Raw genomic sequence first — 22,965 nt, forward strand, 5'->3', positions numbered from 1 at the left:
TCAGAAAGGGTGAGACAGAATCGTAAGGACCCTTCCCAGTAGGAACTTAGCGGCAAAGATTTCTATTTAGAGGCCCCTCTCCCATGCACCCAGCGTGGCAGAGGTAAAATAGAGTCCAAATGTCCTTTGAGTAAGCCACAGCTTCCATCTCCAGCAGAGACCAAGCTGGGGCAGTACTATCTGCAGCTTGCAAGCATAGGCACTGTATCAGGAAGGCAATCCTTATCCTTTGAGATTCACCAATGCATTCTGCAGCTACTGCCTTTGCATCCATCATGGGGAGCATCAGTGGGCACAGGGGAGCCACTGCAGGATGAAGGTGTGCCAGCAGAAAGTCAAAGACTGAAGGAATGCATGAGTCATGGGTACACTGGAATCTGGTGTACTCTCTACCTTTAGGTGTACAAGCCTCTTGTTTGCAGAGCTTTGAAATGCTGGCTTAGGTTTGCTCAGTGGGACAGCTGACACTACTCTGTCCATCTGTAGGAGCTCAAACTGTGACCCAACTATCCTAATCTTCCTTGGTAGAGGGGGATCAGGATACGGACTAAAATGTTTGGCTCTGACCAAGCATGAGCAAGTGGTTCATCCCTTTGCCTACTATCTTTAAGCATTTACTGACATGCTTTTTTTTTTCTCCCCTTTTTGGCTTCTAATTCTAACTGACGTAATCAGAGTGGGTGGCATTTCAAACCAAAATCCTCTGTGAGGTTCAATCAGGTTTCCCCCACCACCTTTTGCCCCTCAAACAGCTGCTCCTGCTCACTCACAACAACTAGGAGAGGGAGAGACATCCTTAAAAACCCGATCCTTGCTGGCGGCTGCAGAGATGCTCAGCAGTGAAGAGCACTAACTGCTCTTTCATATCAGGCCTTAATTCTCAGCACCCACATGGCAACTTACAACTGTCTTTAGTTGTGGGCACCAAGCAGCACACAGACATGTGTATAAGCAAAATCAATGCACATTTAAAAACAACGCTGATCTTTGGATGGCCACATCTAGCTGCATTCTGTTGCCATTGTGTAAGGCAACCTGGGTTTTGTATTTTTGCAATGCTGGGACTCAGGGCTTCATGCATGCTAAGCAAGTGTTCTACAGCTGAGCTAACCCCACCCTTAGTAGCCTGTTTCTGATGAGGAAACCAATAGGAAAAGGGTCCTGGACCTCTCTGTCCACCAGCCCCATGGAGCCTAGAAGGGAGGGAGAGGGAAAGTCTGTCTGTGGAATCTGGAAGTGAAAACCCATAGTGTGCATGGGATAGAGCGTCTCCATGGGTCAAGAGAAGTTTAAGTATTCATTTCAGAAGCTCTTCCCAGAAAGCATAGGACAAGGCCAGAAAACGTATAAACAAATGAACAAAATAACCTAAATAAATTTCCAACACTAGCAATGACAGTTTCAAAGTTCAAGAGGAGAAGCCCATAGGGAGGAGACTGCAGGAGTCCTGCTTTTGAGGTTTGTTCTAGGCAGGGGCCACTCAGGGAAGCTTAGAGCATTTAAAAATATATTACAAGGGGGAGGGTGACGAAAGGATCCTCTCATTCGCAGAGAGGCCCTCGGGAGGCCAGTGACACCGCAACAGTGGCTGAGTGTTGCAGCAGACATTCTTGTATTCCTCAGAGCTCCTAGACAGCCACCCTGGGGATGGGAAGAGTGCAGAGCTGCGAGTTTTAATTTTATTCCTTGTTCCCTCTAGTGCCAAATAGCTGCATGCTCATCTGGACTCATTCAGACAAGCAATTTAGCCGTGACCTCTAGTCTTAGGCCCTTTAGGGAATAAGTGAGTAGTAGCTCGTGTGAAATATCAAAATGTAAACATGCTAGGATCCCAGAAACACAGCATTGCCATTGACTCTGCCCAGGGCTCCTTCCTGGCCTTCACTCCAGTGTGCTGCAATCTGAGGCCTTTCTCTTCATTCCTTACTTCTGTACTAGCTGGAAAGGCTGATTTTTATACCAAAGACCCACAGTCTGTAGTTTCTTTTATCTTGTAGAAGAACCTAGGACAAACACTAAGAGGAGTAGCACATTCAACAAACATCCTTGCCAGGCACACTATTGGCAGGGAGGACTTCAGACCCATTTCCCAGTGATCAAGTTCCCTGTCTTCTGAGCACTGTATGTACTTCTGGAGTGTGTGGCCAGAGATTCTCACTGGCCTCTGTAATGTGGCCTTTCTCTGCTTCCTTTGCAGGGGTCTTGACCTCCAGCCTGAGTATGGACCCCAAGAAAATCCTCCATGTGGAAGAAAGGCACAGATTTCCCCTGATTTCTGCAGAACCCTCAAAATCTAGACTTCGGGAACCTGCCACTGTGCCAGCACATGTAGCAAGCCTCCCTGTGGTTTGGCCCCCAAGGTCAGAGGCAATCTAGTTTGTGTGGAACCTTCAAGCAAGGCTGTGTCCCTCTTGTCTTGGAATCTCACCAACCAAGCCTTGGGTATCAGAAGAAGAAAAGAAAGTCACCATCAACCAGGAACAAACCTGTTGTCATATGGGCAATGGAGAAGTCTGAAGTCTCTAGGCAGAATACAGTAGCAAAAGGTTTGGGGCCCACGGGGAAGGGGCAAAGGGCACTTGTCTGTATCGACGAATCATTTTCCTTTCATTTATACTCCCAAGCTTGATTCCCAAAAGGGCTGACAAAATAACTGTGTAATTGTTGGAGGAATTTCCTCCATACTGATTTTGCTAATCCTCATGTTAGGATTTATAGTTTACTCAAAATTTCATCATTATGGAAACTGGCTGTCCCCAGAGTCTTCTCCCACAGGAAGTTTCACCTTCACCATTGAACCTTTTCCACCTGGAGCTGAGGCCCCACTGACTTAAGATTCTCCTGACAACATAGAGTTCTTTCAGGTGATGTTCCCACACAGAGCAAGCAGAGGGCAGGGGGCAGGGGGAGTGACCATGCATGAAAATATGGGAGTATCCACATGAGAGCACTAAGCAGATGGATAGCACCCTTGCCCAGCCCTGCCTAGCCCAGCACCACACACATCAATACACATGATTAGTGCCTGCTCCAGCTCCAGGGCTGACCCAACATCCCCATTGTGTCCAGTGCTCCTGAAAGCTCATCTGCAGTCTTCTTCCTGACTGCTGTTCAGAGTCCAAGACAGGCCTCAGAAACAGTACTTGTCACATGAGTTTTAGGGTACAGATTCCAGGCAGTAGATTTGATCCTTACACACACACACACACACACACACACACACACACACACACACACACACATCAAATTTTATATATTGACTCTAAGAAAGGTGTGTTGTGCCTTTTAGGGATGGGAAGGAAGGAAGGAGCTAAATGTGCCCCTTACTGGACATGACCATCTTGGACCTTAGAATCCGGCAACTAAGCATTCCCAGGGAAGACTTCTGTGTGGTCACACACACACACACACACACCCATGCTTCTGTCCTGGCGCTGTCTCACAGCTCCAGTTTTGCTTCCCTCCCTGCTCTACTTGAGAGCAAAACAGAAAATGCAGCAGAGACCTTCCTGTGCTGCATGGTCCTGCTATATGACGCCATTCCCAGTGCACATATCTAGATGAGCCCTTCACTCAAAGCAGGAAAGCAGCCATAGAGGATAGACTCAAGGGGCTCAGGCATGGGAGAGTGTCCTGGCTGTGGCCACCTCTCTACCTTCCTCTGCCTTCTGATCTCACACCTAGCCTGCTTTCACTTCTCTCAGCCTGCTTACCCACCTCATCAGTGTCCATTCCCAGAGAAGCCAGCCTTTTATATCTACTACAGAACTGATTTGGCTGCTACTAACCTTGGAAGAAAAAAGAATGGAGCCAGAAGCCATATTCAGTCTTGTATAGTGAGTAAGAATTCTGAGAGTGTTCTAGGAACACCTTCCCACTGCAGGGAGACCCCGTCCTCCTGCTGTGAAGGGAATACAGCAGCCTCTCATGCCAGGCCCACAGACAGAAGCACCAAGGTCAGAGAGGGCAGGGCATTGCAAAGCAGAAAAGGGGCCCTGTGTGCTGTCTTCTTGGGGACCAGGATGTTCACTTATTGGAGGTTGATGGTGATAGAAAGGAAATAGGCTGTCATGACATTTCCCATTGTGTCAGTGAAACCTTGATTCTTCTCTCTCTCTCTCTCTCTCTCTCTCTCTCTCTCTCTCTCTCTCTCTGTGTGTGTGGCCAGTATTGCTCAGACTTCTATTATTGATCTGTTACTTTGGTGTTTACAAAGTACCCAGACTTGGCTCCTGCAGAAAGCGCTTCCCAAGTCCTGGCACTAAAGGCCCCTGCAGCACTGGTCATAAAGTCCCTTCTGCGGGAACACTTCTCTTCAGCCCCATAAACCCCTGTGGTGAAATTCCTGCCATTTTGCAAGTCTTTCATTTTCCTCTTTTTCAGTCGTAACAGAACCCAGGGCCACAACCCAGGTCCCAGAGGTCCTGTTTAACTCACAGATGTCTCTTCATAATTTCATTTGCTTCCACAAGCCCTCAGACTTGGAGTGAGAAATTCAATTGGAGGTAGCAAATAATTTGAACTTCTTGTAACCTAATGATTTTACCAACCCCACACCCAGGTTGACAGCAGCAGTTTATGCCTGTTTATGTTTTACTTATTTATTTAGTCCATGGGTCTTGGGTTGGTAATAACTCTGGTTAGAGACCTAAGAGCTGGAGACTGGGGACTCTGGCAGCCATGTTTGATTGCATCCAGCAGCTCTTGTTATTTAGGGTAGAAAATTGAAATGATCAAGTTTGGTGTTTCCTTTTGTCAGTTAGAAAAGCAAATATTGTGTTTTCATAATAAATGTCTTTTAGCAAAATGGCTAAGGGTCACTCATCTGGTGAGACCCAAGAGCCACTTGTCACATTAGTATTAGTAGGTCAGCCATCTGTGATAAAGGTGTCCCTAATTACCACAAAGTGTGGTAAGACTCTCTGGGTTCCTGCAGGGCCTGGCCAGTACCCACCCTTCTCTACATGCTGACTTCCTGATATCCATAAAGAGGGAAACTGATGTTTATAGTCTTGTTGATTAGACTTTCATGCTGTAAAAATAAAAATAAAAAAGTAACCCCACAAAACTTGGATGTTTTAAAATATCCAGACCTTCAGCAGACTGAAGAAAAGAAATGTAGCCTGGTGAGTGACTCCCAGAGTCCTCAGCAGCCACGCTGGCAGGTCTTGAGAGCCGCAGGAATGGACTCTGACTCTGCCATATGCTGTTTAGTAGGACCCTTAGCCTTATTAGGAGATCACAGAGCTCCCGAGAGCCATGCAAACCCTGTCTTCCTGACTGTCCTCAGGTGTCCCTTCCTTTTCTCCACTGACCTGTGGTGGAGGTTTGATGAACCCGCTAAACCTTCCTGTGTGTCTTACATGTAGCTGTACCACTCCATACTTACCGAAGGGGATGTCACATCTAAGGGAAGCTCGCCCAGAGACACCCATGCTTGTATTTGTACTCAGTTCTATGTATATGACGTACGCCGTAAGCAGACATTTCCTTAGTTTCAGGTCTACAATATTTAGTATGTGTAAATAGGGGGACATTTGATAGAGATGATAAATTAAGTTATAGCATGTCATTTGATTGTTCTGAGGTCTCTTGTTATTTAACTTCCCAGTGCTGCACAACTAAGTTGTTCTGAGGGGCGTGGTTGGGTGAACCTCCAAACCTTGCCCCCCTTGTCAGGAGTGTACATGTGCACTAGGGACACACTCCATAAAGGCAGCCATGCTGGGAAAACACTTAGCTCCATAATGGTGCCACTCAACTCCAGCTTGCTCTTTTTTGTTCTGATTGACCGTGATGAGTTGAGGGGTGAGAAACACGGCACCTAGGTGCTACATGTTTCTGACATTCTCATAGTCTGTAGAAAATAAAAGTTTATCACACCATCTAATAAAAATACCGATTTGATTTTTTTTTCTTGAACAAAGCTATTCAAAAGCATTCTGTAAACCAAAGCCAACAGAAGTGTCCAATATGGTAGTTGATCCCATTCAGAGAGCTTACATGTGCTCCTGTAGAATTCCTTCCTGGTTCATAGTATGGAATGCTAACATCCAGCTGCCAGAGGACCTGCAGCCTCTGATGGTCACAACCTTCTCTGCATATGTGGTTCCTCAAAACACCCTGTCCTCCATCTGTCTTCTTACCTACTTAGACTCATCCAGTCTTTAAATAAGGCATGAGAAGGCCAGGATGGTCTGTTTCTACAACTGGTGTATAGCCTCACAAGGACCTTTGCCCCCTGCTCTGTCTTTTCTAGGCAGCCTCCTGTACTAGCTAGAGTCCCTGCCCTAAGGAGTAAAGAGTATTTGAGGACTTTGTAAAAATTACATATTTTGCAACATGTAATTTGGAGTACTTCTATTGTGGCTGAAGTCAGGTATTGATATTTCCTCCCTCGGGACTTCAGCAATCACACTGCATCCTATCCCATGGTCTCTGAGACCACTCCATGGTCCAGACAGTAGTGAATTCTCAGAATGCTGAATAACCAAGTTTGTAAACAAGTTTGTTCACTTGTTTCTGTAGCCAATGCTTGCTGAGTACCCATTACTTACAGAACATGTTGGTGTCCTGGGGTGTCAAGTGCAAAGCAGAACCTGAATTGACCTGAATTCTTTTTAACTTAACTGATAATCAAGAGCTCACGTAGATAGTCCCTTCTAGGAACAACACAAGTTCTGCGAACCAGAAGCAGTACTTCTCTGCCTTCTGAATCATTTAGGCTCCACTAAGGATTCAGACTCCTGCCTCACTTCCTCCCAGAATAGAACTAAAGCATCTGCATCCCTCAAGCTACCCAGAAGGTGATGGATGCCCAAGGATCATTTGGGGAGCCAGAGGAGCCCCATTGATGGTACTGAAGGCAGTCTGAATGTGTCTGTGGAGATGGGTGGCCACCGCTCTACACCTGCTCCTTGGAGCTGAGTTCCTCCCTCTTGCTAACCTTTCAGCTTGGCAGATGGCCTTCCAGAATTCACAGGGAGTGTTCCTCTGGGGTCATATTGGGATGCCTTTCAGATATGGAAATGAACACTTGAAACATAAAGGCTGTTGTCACTATTGTCTCATAAAGATTACTTTCTTATTTATAGCAAAAAGATGGGAAGAGGTTGGTTGATTCTAAGTCACCATGTTTCCTCTAAGAGATTGAGTCATCTTCAAAAACCCTCATCAACACCCCCATGGAGTCTCAGACCATGTCATAGAGTCCAGCTTCCGATGGAAAGGACCATCATTAGAAGAATGCAGTCATAGGGGTTTGGTTTTGTTGTATTCCAGGGCAAATAAAAGCCTGTTTCTTCCCTGTTTCCTCAAATAGAATATTTCCTAGTGAGAAGATAACCACACTTACAGTGTTTACTGCTATACACACATGCAGTGTGTGGCGCTGTGTGTGTGTCATTTAAGCCAAGGACATTTAATAGAAACATTTATATTAAGGAGTGCTATTCTCACTTGCTCTTCTTCCTACGAATGGATGCGGTTTTAATTGCATTTCATTTTCAACAAAACAAAACCCATGGGGGTTGTGAGAAAAGATCAGAAAGTACTTCTCTACATACATGGTTCCTTAGCACCCTGGTCTACAGCTGGGAACACCCACCGTGTCCTCCATCCCCTCAGCTGTTTAAGAAAAGAAAGAAAAGAAAAACAAAAAAGAGACCTGAAGACGTTGCCTCACTGGCTCTCACACACACCTGACTGGGGCTCTAGCCAGGAGCTGTCTCCAGGTGCCCACATCTTAGTGACACCTCTGGTCAGCACCAATAACTGTCCTTAACCAGTCCATAGACTGTTTCTTGGACAGTGTAGTTTTCACATGCCTGCTGTAGTTTGACCACTGTGAGGGTGTTCCTAAGACCACATCTGAGACGACCTTGAGTCACTGTCTTAGGAACCAGGCTGAACACAGCAAGGTTTTGGCCCTGGGAGGGTCTGGTTTACCAGAAATATGACCTCTCTGTCATGTACAAAAAGAGCCTCTACTGGGAATTCAGAAGCCAGAATAGCACTTTCCTGGAAAGACAGATTGCACAGGCCTTAACTGAAAAAAAAAAAAAAAAAAAAAAAGATAGACTTTGAAAAGAAAGATCTGGTACCAAGACAGGCTTGGTGCAATGCCCAGGTACATCAGCCACACCCTGGAAGTTCATTCCCACCTTCTAGAGTCAAAAAGCCACATGGTGTTTAGTACTTGCTACCATTTGATCCATCACGGTTGTGATTGTCTCCTAAGAGCATTTACAGGTAAGAATTCAAGGGAACAATGGTAAAGACACACCAAGGTTCTTGAACACCCCAGGGACCGCCAGCAAGTGGAGTGACTTGCTTCCAAGGGTTGGGTTTTCCACATGCTGTAGCGTCTCTCCAGCATAGCTGATGGCCCAACTGCAGAAGGCCATGTGTGTTTATGGCACACTCCCTGCCCAAAGGTGTTTTCACCTGTGCTCCACAGGAGCTGACCAGCAACACCTCAGCAGAGACTCATGGGAAATGACACCCCTGCTAGAGAGTCACTGAAAAGAATCTGCTCAAATTGTATCATGTTTTTGTTTGTTTCTTTCCTTCTTTCTTTTTGGTGGTTTGAACTCTACAAGAAAAATATTTTAATACATAAGTCCCTACTAGCCTAAATTAGGTTGTATAATATGAGAAAGGTAAGGGTTTAAGTTAAGTTGCTGTGCTATATGTGATAAAACACTTGCCAAGCATGCATGAGGTCCTGGTCCTGGTTTGGTTCCCAGTAGTAGAGAAAGAAGGGTGTGTGTGTGTGTGTGTGTGTGTGTGCGTGCACAAGCAAGCAAGCAAGCAAATAGACAGGTAAATTTAAAAAACTAATGTATATAATTCTGCCAAAGTCAGAGAAACTAGAAAATACTTGTCAGACATTTAAAAAAAAAAAAACAACAACAACACAGATTTACTGTCACACCAATATGCTGCCTTCGATAATGGCTATATTATATATATGACTGAAAGTTCCATTAAAAAAGAGCAGATGCCTGAATTGATCTCAGAGACAAGGGTGTCTTTTCCTGTATGTCCAGATGGAATTTTTAATCTTAAATGTATCCCTCCCTCTCCCTCAGGCAAAATGCTCATTGAGTTTGACAGACTATTTTACATGAATAGGTCCCGCTCGGCAGCCTCCTCCTTGGCGTGGGGTCCTAGGGTCTGAAAATTGGAGTGTGCTTTTCACTGAGGGTGTGAAGTGTGGAGGGATGGCTATTACGGATCCTGAAAGGATCTTTTTGACTTCAGAAAATAGCCTGGCCAAGAAAAGCTTTTTTCCATGAATACTCACAGACTGCATTATGCTCCTCGGATGATAGAGGTGAGCACTTTTGATCAATATTCCCCAAGAAGCGCTGCCAGGCTAAGTGGGACCTGAGGGCCTCTGTGAGACACCCCCTCCCTCCCTCGGAGATACTGCGCCTCTGCAGCACATTTCTCGCCAGTTCTCCTCCTAAGCACTGCAACCCATTCTGTCTTCCTTGCACCTCAGAAATGGTGACCACACTAGCTTTCCTTTGGGAACATTTTGTCACCTTCATTTCAGGAAAAGCCAAAGACAGATGGCAGTAGGAAGACTTGAACAAGAACTTCTTAATCAAGGAAGATTTGTTTATTCACTTAACATCACTGAGATCATAATGAAAGGATAGTGTGGATACATGATACCCTGGATACGCTATACATTTTCTCCTATTTTCACTCCATCTCAACTCCCCTCTCCCTGAAAATGGTAAGCAGGTTATTAAACAAATTCTTTCTGAACGCTTTCTCTCCAGATTCATACAAACCCACAAAAATGCCATCTTTTATTTTGTACAAAAACAGCAAAAAAAAAAAAATGTTACTCTAATGTTCTTATACGAATTACCATGTTGCTGTGTGATGGTGATGCATGCCAGATGCAGGTGGATCCCTGTGAGTTCAAGGCCAGCCTGATCTACATGGTGTGTTCCAGGACAGTCAGAGCTACACAGAGAAACCCTGTCTCAAAAAAACAAAGAACAAACAACAACAAAAAGATTTACTATGTCATGGTGCACATGCCTCTAATTCATCATGCAGACTGATTGCATATTATTCCTCCATATGGAATTTAATTTCCTTGGCCACAGGTGAACATTATGGTGGTCTCCAGTGTTCCCTGTAAGACTACTCCTGCAGCAAGTGCCATCACACTTAGACCCTGGCATGTGGCTGATTTTATTTTTGTGGATAAATTTCCAAAACTGAAATAAGCCAATATTACAGCTTAGATCTGGAATGTGCTGCAAAGGCTTTTGGGTCAAAAGCTAGGTTCCCAGCTCATGATGTTAGGCTGTGGTTGAAGCTTTAAGATGGGGCTTCTGGGGAAGTTTTAGTTCACTGAATACATGCCCTCAAAGGGGACTGTGAGACCATGATCTCTTTCCTCCTTTTCCCCCCCACTTCCTCATCATGAGGTGAGAGACTTCGAGTTTCTCCACATGCTCTCACCACGATGAGCTGCCTTTCCACAGCTCAAGGGCAATAAGGTTAGCCAGTCTTGGACCAAACCCTTGAAAATCATGAGCCAAAGTAAACCAGTCCATTGAGTTTGTTTGTGGTTTTGTTTTGTTTTTGTTTTTGTTTTTTTGGTTTTTCGATGTGGTTTTGTTTTGATACAGAGCCTTATCTATGTTGCTCTGGCTGGCCAGAACCTATCTATGAAGACCAGGCTAGCCTCAAACGTAACAGAAATCCGCCTGCTTCTACTTTAGAAGTGTAGGATAAAAGGTGTGAGCCACAATGCCCAGCCTGAAAACGTATGTTTTAAGCTTGACTAACTCAGATAGTTTCTTGCAGTAATGGAAAGTAACACATTGGTTAGAGTATGCATACTTATTATAGACTTCATGTTCAACCCCCAGGTTCATACATTAAAATCATAACCTCCATTGTCATGGAATCTGGAGGCAGAATCTAGGAAGGTTCATAGATTTGGATGAATTAATGAGGGTGAGTGGGGCTCCCATGGTGGGATGAGTCTACTGTAGGAAGTGCCTTATGCCAAGGCCCTAAGTGTGATCTCGCATTTTGCAGAAGATGAGGGAAAAAAGCAAGAAGAACCTTGTAAAGAGGGTAAGCGGACAGCCACTATCCATAAGCCAGGAAGCAGGCTCACGCTGGGGAACAAGGTCAGAATACTCAGGACACAATCACTTCTAAAGAAACCAAACCTCTAACACACAGATGGGGTGGTTCATATTCAAGCCATAACACCTCAAGCTAAGACCATTATTTTATCCCTGGTAAACTAGTTGATCATTTTTAAATTATATAAAACCAATTTAGTGGTTATATTTTTAAAGTGAAGTAAGGACTTATAACTTTCCATGTCTGTACAAGAGAATTAATATTACCCATCAACTTTGGGGGGGGGAATGTAAAGGCAAGACACTTTACAGAAAACTTTTCAGCCATTACGTTAGGGTTAGGGTTTGCTGACCAAAGAAAATAAGGCTTCAGGGTTGGTTTGTCTACCCTATACCCCATACTTCCACGGCAACATCCCAGCACCCAGAGTTACTGAGGCAGGAGGATTTTGAGTTCACAGTCAAGTGAACCTAGCTATATAGTTAAGTGTTACAAACCAACATCTGCTCATTTGAAGATAGTAACATTATGCATCAAAATACACCTCCATTTCTACCTCTTCTTTTTTCCTCTGAGATAGGATTTCTCTGTGTGGCCCTGGCTGTCCTGGAACTCACTTTATAGACCAGGCTGGCCTCAAACACACAGAGATATACCTGCCTCAGCCTCCCAAGTACTGGGATTAAATATATGCACCACCACTACCCAGCTTAAACCTTTATTATAAACAACAAACACTATGGCCTTGAGCTCTTGAGTCTCTAACATTCTGCCCCATCTCCTTGCTTGTCCTTAGAATAATCATACTGAATATGGTACTTACTCTATAAGGTGACCTCCAAGGGTAATCATTTCCTGATAGTGATGTCTGTCTTGTGTGGTTGTTCCCACACTGATGGAGAGTTAATCTGTGGGACCAATATAACGGTTCTGTGCCTTTCAAGATTAGGTGACAAGGGCATTACAGTCTCCTTCTTGGCCTTTTGAGTAGCTTGCTCTGGGAATGCTACCATGCTATAAGGACACACCAGCAGTGCTGTGGAGACTGGAGGCCATATGAGGAAGCCAGATCAGAAGTCTGCCACCCCTTAACATCATCAGCCTTACACCTGAAAACAGACATCTTTGACAGATAACTGTAACTTCTTTCCTCCCCTTAGTTTAAAAAAATGGATTTATTTATTTTATGTTATATTTATGAATATTTTGCCATTATGTACATCTGTGCATCGCATGTCTGGTGCCCATGGAGGTCAGAAGTTGGCATTGGAACCCCTAGAATTGGAGTTATAGATCTTTGCAAGTTATTGTGTCAGTGTTAGAAACTGAACTCAGGTCCTCCAGAAGTGCAGCCAGTGCTCTAAACCACTGAGCCATCTCTCCAGCCCTCAACCAAGTGTGCAATTTAGTTACTTGTATTTCTTGGTTTGTAACAGTCGTAACTACATAACCCAGGTTGACTTGACTGAACAAAACGTCCTGCCTCAGCAGCTCTGGGCACTGGGATTGCAGAGATGCGCCACCCATGCCCAGCTTCTCCTGATTCCTGGCCCACATAAATAATTAGGTGTGATGAATAACAGCTACTGTTCTCAACCACTGAGTTTTGGGGTGATTTGTTGGTACATGGTCATAGCTATATAAGCACACTTAATACCATGGATAACAACATAGAAACTAGGACACTGGTTGTTTTGGAGCTGAATGCAAGATAATGTAGAGGACACATTTACACACAGCAGTACATTCTAACAATAGTTCAAAGTCTCTGGTGGGGTATAGTGTAGCCTCATCCTCTGGACCTAGACCACAGGAAAAGGGTACCCATACTAGGGGCCCAGAGGCCTGGGTTCTGGTTTATGTCTAGAAGAAAATTCACACGATCTAGCATGAAGTGGTTGACATCATGCTCATCACACACAACGTGAAGATGGAGCTTGATACTTCCTACACAGGGCTGAGGTAATGACCAAGTAGAAAAGCTCACGCCCAGCATCCTGAAAGGCCAGAGAGAACTGTTCAAGTACCAGGAATTTGTGATATAGTGAGTCACCTCCAAAACTCAGCATTTTCAAAGAGCAGCCATCCTGTTACTTTTCTCCTTCAAGGTTCCAGGGAGTGAGTAAGCTTGTCTAGGCTGCTCTTAGCTGGACTTTCTCAAGCCAAAGTCATGAGGGGTTGAAAGGAGCTGGAGTCCTGTTCCCTCCCATGCCCACGGTTGATTCTCAATCTTGACTGGGATCCCAGTTTAGTCTGTCTTGGACTTTCTCATGGTGTGGAATTGAGGCCAAGACAGAGGAGGCAGAAGATGCATGGCCATTCCTGACCTCACTTAGCAGCCAAACAGTGTTACTTCTACTACATTTTAAGGAAGCATTCACAGAAATCCATTCAGTCTTATTGAGAGAAGTACTGTATGGACTTTATTTCACAATGGGATGCGTGTAAAGAAGTATTTTACCTGTACCAAATGCATTAGTATCATGTGAAATTTTAATTAACAACAACAAAAAATAAAACTCGAAAAAAAGCAAAAGTCTTGAATTCTTGCTAGGACTTGACCTGAATAACTAATTTGATTTTTATCAGATTACTATCTAAACCCAATATCATTTAGCTTCTGAGATCAGATCAGCATGTTCAGAATATAGCCATTTATATATTTGTATAGTTGTATATATAAATATATGTATATATACATATATATATTTACATACATACATATATTACATACATACATATACATATATACATACATATATTTATATATACAACTCATTTAATCTTAACAACATCCATGGCAGGTACCTAGTGACAGACAGATACAATATGGCCAGCTGAACTGGAGGCATCATTTAATTAAAGGCTCCTAGTTACCTTATATCTAGGAGGGTCATATGGTAAGATGTGGGGGCTAAAATATTCAGGAACACTAAAATTGTCTTACCAGGCAGGTCATTTCATGATACCGAATCTTATGATGGCCACCTCTGAGAGAAAAATCCCTTTCTGTCTCTCCCTAACATAAACAGCACTTGATTCCACCTCCTTGGCATTCCTCTTGTGGATCTATGTCTCATGGTTCATCTGATCAGAGGTCAGACATTCTTAATCCAAGCATGACATTGCTCCTCTTCATTGAGCATTGATGTTCATGCCTAGTCTATTTTCTATAACCTTCTAACAGAACCTAGCTGCAAAGGAGGCTAGAAAGGAAAGTTTGGGAATTGTGCCTTGGAGAGGCTGGACTCATTAGGTGGGAGGTTATCTAAGTGCAGAATGGTTATTCAAAAGGTATGGTACAAGTAGAGAATATTATCAATGTCCAATACCTTGGACATTGCAAATGCTACCTTTTCATCATTTTATCAATAATAAAATGATCAGAGAGTACTAATAATGTGCCTAAAGCCACAGTAGAGACAAGATGATGAGAATCTCATCAGGCACAACATGCAGGGAAAGAAAGTCATCCCTTTATATATGAGTTTGTAAAGTCCTTCACATTGAAAGAGAAAGGAATATTTCAGAAACTACAGTTGTGGCATGTTCCTTGAAGCATAAAGTTTCATTATTGTTGAGAGTGGGGAGAGGAGTTTTTCTGGAAATCAAATACTGAGCCTTGCCCTACTAGACAAACACTCTGATCAGTGATTCGAATATTAAATGTCTTCTATAGGCTGCTGTGTTGAAGGCTTGGTCCCCAGGTGATCACTATATTTTGGGAGGTGGTGGAAACTTTTGGAAGTAGGGCATAACTAGAGAATGTGAATCTCTGGGGGAACCATGTCAGTGAAGAGTATGTCTTCCCCACACCTCTCTCTGTGTGTCTCTGCTTCCTGGCCACCATAAGGTGAGCAGTGTGGTTCAACTATTCCCATCAACCATGAAGATCTGCCTTGTGGACTGTAACCTCTGATGTCATGAGCCCAAACAACATTCACTCCCTTCAAATAGTTGTTCTCACATATTTGTCACAGCAACAACAAACTGACAGGCACACTATATTTTCTTTAAAGTTTCTAGCCAGGTGTGGTGGCATAAGACTGTAACCCCAGGACTTCTGAGGCTGAAGCAAGAGGATTTCTGTGAGTTCAAGGCCAGCCTGAGATACATACAAAATCCTTTATGAAACAAATGAAGTTTCTATATCTTGAGTGTCAAGAGTCTGGACTTGCTTAGAAGTGATGAACGGAAATGTGTCTGTATCATTCTGCTGCCCTTCAGACCTGCTTTGCTTAGGGATTTTTTTTCCCCAACCCAGCCCTCATTCACATTGGTTGTCAGGGTTCTAGAATGGCTTGTTAACTAGCCTGCAGGTGTATAGTAATGTGTGATTTCCACACCAAGTGCTTTTAGAACCAAAATGGAAAGGAAAGAGCCAGATAGAAGTAGCGTAGAAAGCCAGCTCAGAGGGGTCGGCCCCTGTGCTGTGGGTTAGACATGCCACTACATTTCTCTTCTGCTTTGCATCTGCAGCCTACTAAAGCAGTGCCAAAAATAAGACAGAATCTACAAGTTTGGGATTATGCAAGTGTGAGAGCTTTTGTTGCAGTTGGAGTACTGAATGTATCTGGTTGTCTCATGAATATCAGATACTTGCATTTACAAGATTTTTGGAAAGAAGTTTCTCTTATGTTTGAGATAGGAGACAACTTTTCTCTCCCTAGGAGGGAGGCAAGTCATTTGACACCTGATTAGGGATTAGAACTGTGCATGTCCCAGTCCCTTGGCAAGAGGACAGAATGCGTTTCACCATCCATATGATTTCTCCCGTACTAAGACTTCTGCCACCTCGGATTTCTCTCTTTGCACAGTACAGTCAGGTAAGAGCCTGTCTCTTGTAGGGCCTCCTGTGTCCTCAATGCAACCGTGTAGAGTACTTGTGAGAACTCAGTCACTCCCGCGAAGGCCTCAGACTAGGCCGCACTAAAGTTGAGCTGCAAATAAGGTTACAGATAGATCATTAGTTAGAGGTAGTGACCCCTGATAACGATTTCAAGACACCAGCTCTTCTCAGTTCAAACCTACTGTTCACCCAAACTGGAATAACTAGGTCATGGGCAACAATTCACTCTAAACCCAGCATGATGTCAATATCAACATCAGCGCAGGCTTCCTGCCACCCTGTTCACATTTAGGTTCTAATGTGGTACAAGTCCAAGGTGAAGTCTGCAGTTCTTCCTGCTCTTCAGACTGGCTCCCACATGGTGCTGATGCAGTGAGTCTGTGGTCAGCAACACAAATTAAGAGTCTACAGCAGTGTGTCATGGTTTCCCCCTACTTCATCTGTTTTGCGCTGCTATGACAAAATACCACAGGCTGGTCTGTTTACAGTGAATAGGTGTTTATTGTCTTACAGATTCTGGATCCTGGAAGTCCTTGTTCCCTTGGGAATACCAAGAGCCTTCCTACTATATCATTCTACTGAAGATAGAGAGCCAGCAAGAAAGAGCATGAGACCAAGGCACTTTTGTTGATGTTTTGTTTAGTTTTGTTTTTGAGACAGGGTTTCTCTGTTTCATCCTGGCTATATTGGAACTTGCTCTGTAGACCAGGCTGGCTTTAAACTCAGAGATCTGCCTGCCTCCTCCCAAATGCTGGGATTAAAGGCATGTGCCACCATGCCTGGTACCAAGGCACTTTTATAACAACCTTGCCTCCTGCATTAACACTAATCCATCCATGATGTCAGAGCCATTGTGACCTCAATGCCTCCCATTAGGCCCCACCTCCAAACACTCAGGTATTATATTTCCATCATATGAACTCTGGGGCACAGTCATTATCACATAGCACCATCATAATTTATATGCTGGGTCAGAAAGCTGTTATAAAAATAATAATTGGCAGCCTTTCTATTGGACACTCACCTAAATGACCAAATATTTGCACAATTAAAAGAGCAATTGCCAAGAATATCTTTGTTGCTATTAAATTATTACAATTTTGAAGCAAGAAAATGCTAATTCAAAGCAATCTTCTGTTTTTTAAGTCGGTGTTTACGTTAATAAGTGAGTTACCCAAGATTCCTTGAAATGTTAAGTTGAACTACATATGAAGCCTTTATGTTTACTTTTAAAGAGAACCCAAGTTGTGATTTCACCTGATAAAGTCAGATCATTATGTCAGTAAGAAAATCTTGCCGGTAATGGATAACCTGTTCTTCTGCTTAGCTTTGTGATGGTTGGTAGGAGTGGGGGTGAGTTTTACATTGCCTAAAGCAACCATGATGGAGAGGGACAAACACAAGCAATAGTAATAAGATCAAGTGGAAGCCAGTTTTCTAGTTTTTTGGAAACTAGTAACAGCCTCTTTGCATCTATATTCTAGAATGGTAATGATATGTTTCACATAGTATACTTGGTAGACAACGAGAGAAAAAGAGCCACAGATCAGTTAATGGTACAATCTTTTAAATAGCAACCTGAACACATGTCTTTTAACCTGAGTCTCCTATCCTTTCTGTTCTTTGTATTCAGGAAATCATAGCCTGATTTTTCTCTCTAAAGTAGAAAGAGCCCCTTTCTGAACTCTGCTCTCCACGCACTAGTACCTTCTCAGTGCCCTATTAAGTTTGACATACAATAGCATCTTGGCTTTCTCTGCTCATTCTGCCAGCCTCAGGTGTGACTGTCATCTGGCTGTGCTGTTTGCAAGGAGGACCTTGCACTGGGGCTCTGGCCTTGTGTAGCAGAGACAGAGCAGATGTTGCGCTCAATGAAAGGCCTTCTTTGATGAGTGAAAGAGGAGATCGGCTGAATTAAGGTCGAAGTTTCCGGTATTATCTCCCTGCTACACTGTGCTTGGCCTAGTGGCTCAAGCCAAATGGGAGGACCCACGAGTGTCTGATACCAGAGAGATGCAGTGGTAGAGAATGAGACCCATGTAGACAGCCTCTTAGAAGCATTGCGGGTGTGACTACGATGTGTTTGAAACACAGGTTCTTCACAGTCAGGCTTTTGAGAGTACTCCTACTGCCATGAACATTCTAGAAGTTTCATCGCAGCTTGGAATGGCTTGTCCCTCTAGTGTGGCCTTACTGCAGTGAGTTAATAGAAGGGGGAAAAAAATCCAAAACTGAAAACAGAAGTACTAATGCTTTGTGTGGAAATGCCACCAGGGAGACCACACAGCACAGAAATCTTCAAACAAGACAGAGCGCAAATGTGTTCATCCTATAGCCCATCTGCTCACCATCCAGGAGGGAGTGTGCACAGCCTGGACAGCCCCATGTTCCACAGGCACCGTGCCCACAATAAAAGTATCTGTTAGACAAAGGATGACAGACACTTGGGGCTTAAGAGATGAAAGAGTGAGTGTCTGGGTTTGTTAAAATATGTTAACTGGCTTTAAATCATGTGCTCAGTTTGTTCTCTGATTAGGAGAAGTGTATCAGTCTAGAGCCTTTACTAGGATAATAAAATCCAAACTGGGAGAATAAAAACCATTCATAATAGTTGTGATGATAACTCTGCAAGCCAGACCTCTCTTGCTCTTACCTCTATGCAAAATCAACTCCCCTCGTTCTAAAGGTCTATCATGGGTCCCTTGCTGGGACCTTTCCCTGGACCCTGTTGCTTTCAGCACTGTGTATAATTTCAAGTACCGGGACCCTGTGATTCCTTGGGAAGAATATGTTCAAAAGAAACAGGACTTGTCACTCTTCAGAAAACCTCGTCTGGCCAGTTGCCTCCATGAATCAAAACCAGCAGTCAGTTGTACAGGGTGAGGAGGTTCAAAATTACTGAGCTACTATTTCCTTAACAACCTTCGAAGAAGACAGGACTTCCTAGTTTAAAAAAAAAAAAAGATTCCTCCACCCACCAGAGTCACATAACAAGTCGGGTTTCTCTGTCACCTGAGCCATAGCTGCCGAGAACTCTGCCTGACTCAATGCAGGTGCCAGAGAAGGCTGATCTCTGAGATGCAGGAACCCAGGACTCCCAGCAGAGGCTGAGCTGGTCTTCCCTTGTGAGAGTGCCTGGATCAGTGTGCTGCATTCTGGGGCCATGCCCTAATCTTTCAGGGAGTCCCCTCATTTCTGAACTCCTCCTGTTGCTGCTGTGCCTGTTCTGACTCCTGATCACTTAAGAGTGGAGAGCTGCCAGCCTTCACTTGCACCATTCTCATGGTGTGCTTCAGGTCCCACAGTAAGAGACAAGCACTTCTCAAATAGGAGATGAGACAACACTCACAGACACATTTGGCTTCTTTCTCCCATCCCCTCTCACTTTTCAATGTATTAATTTTTTAAATTGTCTCACCAGCGCACGGATTTAAGGTTAAAGTCTGAAGCCTGTAAGTCCCCATGCTATTTTGCTGACCAGATAGAATCAGGGCCAATACAGGTTAATTCACCCCATTTAATTCTCTGCAGTTCTGTCTCCTTATTGTTCTTCTGAAAAATCCCACAGCTTGTAGCTTCAAACACCGAACATTACAGCTTCCTCTAGCTGTGATGTCAAAAAGTCTATCTGAGCCTGGCCATGTAACAAGCTAACAGTCAATACTTGCCAGGAAATTGTTTGAAGACAGAAACTTTTGTTCAAACTAAGCCTGGCACAGGCTGGCAGATTTGTAGCAAATTCTAGATGTCACAGGCGACAACAGTTGGGACAAAGAGGTTGCCTCCTTTGTGAAAAACACCAGACCCCTCTGGGGTCTGTTCTGTCTTTTATCGCTCAGACTCTGGAATGGCCCCTGAGTTCCCCATGGTGCATATACCCCAACCCTATCACCAAGGTTGTCTCAGGTTAACCCAGAGCCTAGCGGAATCTAAGTGATGCTGAAGCTACAGGGCCTGAATGACTCTCACTAGGGACACTTCTTTGTAAGAAGAAATCCCTCCAGAATTGTCTATTTTCTTGGATTAAGAGGTCTATCTGCTTTGTCTGGACCAGGGTACCAGGTACGACCTGCAGAGCAAACAGGCAGATAAGAGGAGTTGCACCCTCTCCAGCTGTGCCTTATCCCAAGTCATGCCCGACAACATTCAACTGTAGCATTGCCCTGTCCAACTATGTGCATCCAGATACTTAACATGCCCTTATGTATCGCTATACTGATGGGACTTCAGCCATCCTCCTTTTAGACTGAAACTGCCAGGCATTCTGGGCAGCTGAGAGGCGTGATTTCCTCTGTCCATGGTGCTACCAAGAAGGACGGAAGGACTTGTAGCCTGGGAGTAAGCTCCCCACAGCAGACCTTCCCATCAGTGTTCCGTCTCAGGTTCCTATTAGAGCTTTCACTCTCCCAGCCAGAAGGGAAGCCGGTGAATGACAGGCACCCTGCCCTGGACCTCAGGACAATGATGACGGCGAGGAAAGAGCCTCTTTTGGCTCCCCCCTCCTTACCCAGGTTGCTAGCCTAACCCCCTTATTCTCTCACCACCAATCCTTCATTGTGGTATGGGGGTTGGGGGGGGGGAGGATCATGAACTGGCTTCCACTAATGACCTCCCAATATTGGAGCGATCTCAGAACACACAGCCGGCCCACAGCAGCATTTGCATCAGTGTGAAGAACGGTAAACTCTCTGCTATCTGAGGAAGCTTGAAGAGAGGAAGGGTGACTTCCTCGTGGTAGAATATTATGCTAACTTGAATTCCTTTGAAATTAGTCCACCAGTGCTCTTCATCTACACTTTGGGGGGGGGCAATTTTAAACATCTGTTTCTTATGTAGCTTCACTTAGAAACACACACACACAATTGTGATTTTTCTTTTGAAGAAGTAATATATCTGCTCTGAGTAGAATCGTTCCCCAGTAGACAGAGGAGCACTAGTGACCATGAAAGCGTAAGTCACATTTGCGTGCATAAAGCGTGCTGGTGAATTCACACCCTGTGGTCAAGGGCAAAAATGTCGAGGCCAACGCAGATGGCAGCTGCTCTTCCCGGAAACAGGTCTTGTCAAGCGGGGTCAGACTTCACGTTAAAAAAAAAAAAAATTGTTCTACTGCCACCGAACATCCATACACTGCCCTGTAGCTCAGATGGGGTGGTTCAGAGGAAAATCTTTATAGACTCCATATTTCCGTCTGAATTCCTTGTTCCCTGCCTGCCCCATCAGAGCTCTTCTAGGGAGATCAGCATAGATCTCTTGTGTCTCTTTGGAACCCTAATGAGCATTAGGAAAAAAAAAAAAAAAAAAGCAGGAGAGCGACACAAAATCCAGAGCACACTGGTTTGTGCAGTGTGGTTCTGCTCCTTAATCGCACTTTCCAGAATACTGCGGGTGATCAACAGAACCCTTCTTCAAAGAGCTGAGTGACAAATAACGGAAAACATTGTAATTACCTGTTATTAAATTTAATACCCCAAACAGATGGTGTTCACTCCCTCGCCCCTGCTCCTGCGCTCAGTGGTTGGCTTACCTGACTGGAAACTTATTTTAGAGCCCTCTCTCCAAACCCAGTTGCTAAACTTGTGTTACATCCATATATACAGTTTCTGCCTTCTCCTACTTGGCCCTTTAGAATAATTAAAAATCTCCCCCACTATATTTGAGGAATGGCTATGACCAAATTACAGACAATGGAAGGATATGCTAAAGAAAAGTGGTGCCCCTGTATCCGCTGTGCAGAGGGCAGTTTCTTTTGATTTCTTAGGCACATCTGAAAGGATGCTTATGTATGGCTGGCTCTAACTCACTATCTAGTACATTTCTGTCAGAAAGGGCAGAATCTAAGACATACAGGTTCAGCTGTGAAAAATCCCCGATTCTTGTGAGAGAGGAGGAATTTTCCTAACCATCGGAAGAAGGGTGCTTTTAAGAAACCACTAAAAAAACACCATTTAAAATCTATTTTAGATCCTCCTTGGAGGGAACTACTTGATGCTGAAATAAGACCACAATATTTTGACTTTGAAAATATTTTATTTGAATAGTAAATATTTATACAGTTGAAACAGTTCTATCGAAGCTTTCTATAAATAGCTAACAATTAAGAAAATAATGTATGTAGAAAAGAGATTGCATTTAAAAGTAAGAGCTGTCGGTTGTACAAGGGCCTTGGGGCCCCTCAAGCAGAATAAAATGGTATGTTGTCTGTAATTCCCTCGATAGATAGAAAAGTTAAAACTTTCAGCAGACCCCTCTAGAAAAACGGTTCTTTCCTAAAATGCACAGTGAAATGTCAAAAGTGGCAGGGGGAAAGCTCACAAAGAGAGAGAGAGAGAGAGAGAGAGAGAGAGAGAGAGAGAGAGAGAAGAATCTGCAATCAAATAATATCATAATCTTCATAATTAATATAAATAAATAAAGAATAAATAACAATTGTGCATAAATCAACATATACATGTCAAAGGAACTCAATAGCCCTACCTCAACAAAGATGATCAAACCAAAAGTCCTCTGGGATATACTGAGGCAGTTACTACAGCATCTCGTTAAAACTCCTCCCACCCCCAAAAAACAATCCCCAACAGACAACAGGTCAAGGCATTTGTGGCTATACTAAAGAAAACTCTTTTTTAAGCAATTTGATTTGTTCACATACAAAAAGGTAAAGCCAGACTCCAGCAGTTCACAAGCCATAATAAAGCTAATCGTGTGGGAAGTTCAATTTACAGCCTGTGAAATATAAAGGCATTTTATTCCTCAAGATTCACCCAAAACAACCCGTACGCTACAGACATAGAGAGCAGAGATTGGTAGGTAGAGCAAACCGCATTTTCTAGACCATGAACACAGCGAATACTAGCAAGAAAAACAGCTTTGCCCCTCAAAAGGAGGCGTCCAACCACGAGACAAACGTATACAGCATTTTTTTTTCTCCCCTGTACAGAAAGAGACGGACTCCTGTTGCGCCATGGGGGTTGGGGGGGGGGGGC

The 22,965-nt window shown here is 43.9% G+C and overlaps 1 protein-coding gene across 1 annotated transcript in view; it reads left to right on the top strand.

Moving 5' to 3' along the window:
- Ralgapa2 (Ral GTPase activating protein catalytic subunit alpha 2) overlaps positions 1–5,885 on the top strand; it is a 267,925-nt gene extending 262,040 nt beyond the window's left edge. The window contains exon 41 of the mRNA XM_029473906.2: positions 2,198–5,885. The gene's annotated coding sequence lies outside the window, so the exon portion shown is untranslated. The remainder of the gene's footprint in view (positions 1–2,197) is intronic.
- Positions 5,886–22,965: the final 17,080 nt, after the last annotated feature.

Source organism: Mus caroli, unplaced genomic scaffold (assembly GCF_978045245.1).
Source record: "Mus caroli unplaced genomic scaffold, Mus_caroli_1 scaffold_2, whole genome shotgun sequence".
Classification (NCBI taxonomy): Eukaryota; Metazoa; Chordata; class Mammalia; order Rodentia; family Muridae; genus Mus; species Mus caroli.